This window comes from Acanthochromis polyacanthus, chromosome 23 (assembly GCF_021347895.1).
Source record: "Acanthochromis polyacanthus isolate Apoly-LR-REF ecotype Palm Island chromosome 23, KAUST_Apoly_ChrSc, whole genome shotgun sequence".
In the NCBI taxonomy this organism is placed as follows: Eukaryota; Metazoa; Chordata; class Actinopteri; family Pomacentridae; genus Acanthochromis; species Acanthochromis polyacanthus.
In genome coordinates, this window is record NC_067135.1 from 7,313,835 (window position 1) to 7,320,619 (window position 6,785).

A 6,785-nucleotide genomic window follows, 5' to 3' on the forward strand; every position below is an offset into this window, starting at 1 on the left:
CAGAGAAGACATCAGATGTAATGGATGGAAACATGTGGCCAAATGCAGACGTCAGGGTGTGAATGTTACAGTATACATGTGTTGTTGGTTTTTGACTTTTATCCCTTGATTTCTATTCTGCCCCCTGAATTCTGAGATTCTGCATTTTTTTTGTTTACAGTAAACTTTCTATTTTTTGTAAGGTCCCAGAGTACCGATGCAAAGGCACAGAGAAAATACGTCAGTGTTGTTGAAGTAAACTGCTGCATTCCTGATTCATTCTTGTTGCAATATATCACAATAATTTAGAAAACTCAAAGTGCAAAGATCTTATTTTATAATAAAATACTGATTTATCTAAAAAGAAATCATTCAAACCTGAAAGATTACAATTTATTTCATGTAATGCTCTCTGTTGTTAGCATTTTGCAGTTCAGTGTCCTAAGACTGACAGCATTTGTTTCCAAAGGGAGACTATTTGCTAGTGTTGTGGTTGGATGAGCTTATTTTGAGACATGTATGAAGTGTATTGTTGGTGAGAAACAGTTTTGGGGACAAGATTTACTGTTTAGCTGAGATACATGATGGAAATGCAGACTGTGTTAAGAGTTTTGGACATGTGACTTCAGTTTGGACCAATGCGTGTTAGGAATTGAAAAAAACTGTAAACCCGAAGACTCACCATCATTTCTGCATTTTTTTAAAAAAATGACAACAAAATGTAGCAAGAAACATTTGTAAAAGTCTGAAAAGGCCTTTTACAAGGGGCACAATTGTGCAAAATCCAACGGTTTTCATTGTATTTTAAAAAACTGAATTCCCTGTCCAGTGTGTTCAGAGACACACAGCAAAAGGGAATTTGGATTCTTGTTTCAGTTTGAGCAGCTGCTCCATTGATCACTCCCTGTTTGTGAGATTACAATATTTAGACGTTTTAGCGAACCACCAAAAATCAGGAAAATAATGAACATCTGCAAATCCTAAATTTGAATGGAAAAGAAAAAAAACCCTGAAGAAATGTGCAGTAAATAACCACAAGAGGGAGCTACCAGTATGGCTCTACAACAGGGACAGTACAGGTTGTCACGGAACATAAATTGTCATTGAAAATGTCTGTTTTTTTTAATCCAGGAGAGCAGAAAGCTTCTTCCCTGGGTGGCCTGCTGTAGCTCCCTTTCTTTGTCTCTCTGATCCTTTCCCTTCTGGCCATGCTGCAATTGGTACATTAAAAAGAGATAGACAATAGCAAGACTGACTCCTGACATTAGGCTCCAACAAGACAAAAAGCTACTTTTTCTTTTTGTCATTTAGCAAACAAGTCACAGCAAGTGTTGCCTCCACCTCATGTAGGCTAATAAAACACCTACACAAACTAAATATTTAGTTATAGTATACTGATCATTTGCTGTACCAGTTCACCAAATAACATTGGGTGTGTGGTCCTCGTCGTCACGTTATGTCGATTAATTGATTGTTATTATGGGTAGCGTCGAGCCTGTTAAGCAGGCGGGCAGTTGGCTAATTTAGGCACAGTTGTTTAGTGCTACATGAGACAGGCTACTTCACAACAGAGACAAATAAATGCACTTTTTGGCAACTGAGGCTTATGAACAATTCACTTGATTCCTTTGTGTGTTACCTGGTTGGTGGCTACAGTCAGGGTGGAGATGCCTGTGGGCTGTGCAGCTGCTGCCACACATGTGTCCGCTCCTCGTGCTCACATTTTGAGATGAGGCGGGGTGCGTCGCAGGTTGTGTGTGTGTGTGTGTGTGTGTGTGTGTGTGTGTGTGTGTGTGTGTGTGTGTGTGTGTGTGTGTGTGTGTGTGTGTGTGTGTGTGTGTGTGCGCGCCACTGTGTGTGTGTTTGTTTAATTTTTTTTTTTTTAAGTTAAGACACGGAGGACACCTGCTTGATACTGAGGGCGAGGGGCAGGTGCTCTAGCAGTTCCTCATGTCTATCTATGCACGCCACTGTAAAAGTTGTTACACAGGATTGTCTACATTGATTGTACATCGTATGACAACACCAGCAGGTGTTCCTGTAAAGTGAACCTGCCACATAGGAGCAAGTCAGAAAGTGAGACAGCAGCTCACAAAGGTGAGGATATAAAAGCATTCTGTGGTTCGTTGTCACTTCATTTTTCCATGTATCACAATCCAGATTCACAGCACAGGTAACTTCTTTTTACATGATGGGGGCTCATGAGGGCTCAGAATTTTCCATTGCTGTGGAGAGCATCAGGCCATTTAAACCCTGTTAACATGCTTTTTTGATGATTTAATTGATCTCATCTATCCCTCCTTTCCCAACACAAGCTGGACCTCATACAGCACAAGCCAAAGCATGGAAGAGAGAATGGAGACAAACAACCTAACCCAAAAAACTCTCAGTGTCCGTCTCCATCAACCATCCATCCATCCATCTATTCTCTCTACACCCCTTTATCCTCTCTAGGGTCCCAGCTGACTTGGGCGAAGGCAGGGGACACCCTGGACAGGTCGCCAGTCTGTCACAGGGCTACATATACAGACAGACAATCACACAGACATTCACTCCTACGATTTAGAGTGATCCGTTAACCTCAGCATATTTTTGGACTGTGGGAGGAAGAAAACCCACGCATGCACAGGGAGAACATGCAAACTCCATGCAGAGAGATCCCATGCCCAGGCCAGGATTTGAACCGGGGATCTTCTTGCTGGAAGGCAAAAGTGCTAACCACTACTCCACTGTGCAGGGCCTCATCAACCATCCTTTCCTTAAAAACACTCTTAGTTTTCAGCTGGAAAGAACATTTGTGTAATCACAACGCTTTTTAAAAAATAAAAAACGACGACAAAAAAGAGTCAGACATTTCAGTAATTTAGTATGAAACCCATCCATTCTCTATACACCGCTTTATCCTCATTAGGGTCACGGGGGGTGCTGGAGCCTATCCCATATGACTCGGGCAAAGGCAGGGGACACCCTGGACAGGTCGCTAGTCTGTCACAGGGCTACATATACAGACAAACACTCACACTCACATTCACAGTATGAAACCCTTCAAATCAAATTAAGTTCCACATTCAGCTGAAAAAGACAGAAAACTGATTGCCCTTCTTGAGCCTTCTGTTCCTCACACAGCTTTGAACTTTGCTGCAGCACAGTGAAGTCAGAGATCCAGTGTTAATTCATCTCATATCATATTTTAATTAATAACTGGTTTAGTCTAAAACACTAATAACACGTTTTCAAGACCCGAAGTGACCCTCAAACTTATTCTCCGCTCTGTTATCAGTTTGAACCCACAACATGAACTGAAGAAATAAATCACCACATCTGATCAAGCAAAATGAAATTAATCTTCGATAAATCAATTAAACAATCCAAAGTGGCTGATCAGAACTCTCTCCTGATGTCTGACAGTTCACGTTTTGTAGTCTATAATTTACTCTGTAAAAGCTTGATTTTCTTAGTTAAACAGAAAAAAAATCTGATATTTTTATACATTGCTTGAATGAAAGATGTTAAAAGTTAAATACTATTTTATTTTCTTTACGACAGAGGCATTCATTTAGTTAATGCAGCTAATTTTTAAGATCAAGAATTAATTTAAATCCAGAACAGCTGAAATTTTGGTTTCTCTCAACCAAGCACAACAATACCAAACCATCAAATGCTGAAATCCCATCAGAGAAAAGATCAGTTTTATTTTTAATAAAAGAAGTTTGAATTGAGCCTTGTATTTTTTTCTCACTTCAACTCCAACTGGCATTATTAGATTTTCACTAGGGTAATGAGAAACTCTAGTGTTTACAGAGCTGGAAACATTCCATGTTACTGATTAGTGCCAAGGTGCTCTGCAGTCTCTGGCCCACTGCCCCGTTCTTCTACATTTCTAGCATTGTCTGCGTTTCTCCGTACAGGGAGCGGCCTTCTGAGAAAAAGTACACTGTGGTTGATCTGTGACCTGAATACTTAATTTAACCTTAGCAGATTGTTTACTGGAAAAACAACCATCCTTGTACATTTCCATCAATGCATGCATTAAGTCTATTCACATACTTTTATGCCATGACCCATTTGAGACTCTCTACCTGTAAGAAATCTCAGGATGTACATTTTCTAGAAGTATGCTAAGGGCCATTACACTGTTGTCCTTAATATCACAACCCATCACTCACTCCCACATTTTCTCAAAACAGTTGATAAAAGCTAGCAGGGGCTCATCATCATTTTACACACAAACATGAAGCTTGTAAGGTTTAGCAGTACAGCACACATGTTTAAACACTGCCTTTTTAGCTTTCCCTGTTAGCCATGTCTGCATGTGTAGGCTGTCAGGCCACTGGACATTCTCAGTGGGAAGTGGATCAAAAGAGGCCTCCACCGTGGACCGCTCTATGGCATAGGTACAACACAACAACACCTGCATGTCTGCAACCAGAACATTGTACAACGTAGCTGTAACCCTCAACTATTTAAGATATTCTGTGGGACTAGTGAAAGGATCTGGTGCACTAAACACTGTATCTCTGGCCTCCGCTGGGCTCCACGGCTGACACACAGCTGTGTTAACGACCATGCATTTAGGAAAGCTGGATTAGTTTCAGAAGAAAAACAGGTAAAGAGCACCCAGACTATTAATCCTTTTTCATCAAGTTGTCATCACTGTCCTTTTCCTGCATCACCACTTCCTGAAACTGATACTAAATCGGGTTCTGTGTCAAGTCCAGCTTCAACTTCTTTGTCTTTATTCTTCATCTTGTTCAATTCATCCTGAAGAAGAGCAATGATCATATATTTCTCATCTGTGTTCTTAGCTCTGGCTAATGACTGAATTCCTCCTTTAATGACTAATGCAGATGCATCAGGTTTAATTTTAGCTGTCGATGCATCAGAGTTACAGGTTGGTAACAGATTAATAACATGCTGACAGCTGCTTCTGTTCCAAATCTTGATAAGGGTAGAACGTCAGACAAGGACACTTCTGAATGGATCTTTTCATAAGTCACAAATAAATGTTGTTACACAGGATTGTCTACATTGATTGTACATCGCGTGACAACACCAGCGAGTATTCCCGAAAAGTGAACCTGCCAAACAGGATTTCTGTGAATAAGGAAGTCAGAAAGTAAAACATCAGCTCAAAAAGGAGGAGTTGAGTCAACAATGAGGTGACACCAGGAGAACATTAAAACATTCTGTGGTTCATCGTCTCTTCATTTTTCCATTCATCACCATCTAATCACATCACAGGTAACTAACTCTGTAAACACTTTGATATTCTTGTTTCTAATTAACAAAGTTACAGGTTCTGGTATAATTTGAGCATTTCCTTCTAAATTCTTCACTGATCTTTGATGCTCTGCAGCTTGAATTCAGAACAGTGATGGCAGCAGCAGACTTGTCCAGAAGCAGAGCGGCTGCTTCCAGAAGCACCAAAGGCCTGTTCTTCATCTGCACTCTGCTGTGTCTGCTTTGCTTCGTCAGTTCATCCGTCGACAAGGTGGCAAATTTCTGATTGTTTCAGCTTCCAATATACTAAAAAAACATTACTTAAATTTCATGTTTTGAATGTCCATTTCGAGTTAACGGAAATCTCAGTATTTTTTAAACCTGCAGTTGTTACAACATGCACCATATTACACCTGCTGTCATGTAAATGTCCTCAAATCTAACTACATTTCTATTTTCACTGTGGATTTGCAGGAAAAGTACAAGGAAAATTATCTGACATTCAAACAAGAACTGGATGAACTCAAGGTCAGTGGAAATGTTCCTCAATGCTTAGAAAACTGTGTCTCAGAGAAGATTTAGGATGAAAAACTCTGACAAGATGATAGAACTGTAATAAGTGATGGACTTAAGCTGATGTGATGTAATCTAACAACAAAACACACTGAGTTTGTACCATGTCATACAGCTGATTTTTTTCCCTCATTAGGAGAAACACACCACAGATTCAGCCATGACTTCAGAGCAAATCAGTGAATACCTGACTCTCATGGACCAACTGACTGCTCTGGTGAAGAAAGCCAAAAAATTTGCACCTGATGACCTTTCTTCAGTGGAGAAACGCATGAAGAGCATCACTGCTGTAATAAAGAAAACCAAGGCTCGACTAGACCGTGATAATGAGGAATTAAATCAACAAATGCAGAACACTGAGGAGGAACTGGCAAAAATTCAGGAACTGATCCCGTTCCTCCAAGAGCAGCAAGCTGAACTGTAAAATCAGTCAGTGTTTCTATTTCTGATACTGTATTGATTGTATATGTTCGGTTCATCTTTCTGTTTGACACTATCTCACATTCTAGTCCTCTGCTGAAAAATTAAACTAACTGTTTTCTGCTGATCCTTACACACACAGATAACAATGTAATGTTCAGTCTACATTCCTACTGATTACATTTGTATTGTTCAGATTTAGATAATTGGGGGAAAAAATAACTTGTACTTTCAATAAACGATGGAAATCGGAAATTGGTGTCTTCTGTTTTTGTGTTCCAAAGCTTGAATTTAACCAAGATATTCAACATTTTAAGTGTTGCAAACTGTCCAGCAAGGCTTCCACAAGTTTTCACATCTGCATTTACTGAGGAATTTGTTTTTATCTGACAGTTTGTTTTTACATTTAAAGGTGTTGGGAAATTCCAGTGAGGTAAAAGTAAGGTGGCAGGTTCAGAGACACAAGTGAAAAGTGACATAAGTGAGGTGAAACTAGGATAATGTATAATATTTACATAACATATATATTACACAAACTTGTTTATTATTGGACAATAAAATAAAATTAAACCACGTCTTTAACAAATGTAAAC

At 39.6% G+C, this 6,785-nt stretch overlaps 1 long non-coding RNA gene across 1 annotated transcript; it reads left to right on the forward strand.

Annotated features, from left to right (window-relative positions):
* The first annotated feature begins 5,102 nt into the window (after positions 1-5,102).
* LOC127532325 (uncharacterized) lies at positions 5,103-6,447 on the forward strand. Its single transcript, XR_007939709.1, has 4 exons — positions 5,103-5,220; positions 5,336-5,470; positions 5,674-5,727; positions 5,909-6,447. It is a non-coding gene; the product is annotated as an uncharacterized LOC127532325 (long non-coding RNA).
* The last annotated feature ends 338 nt before the right edge of the window (positions 6,448-6,785 follow it).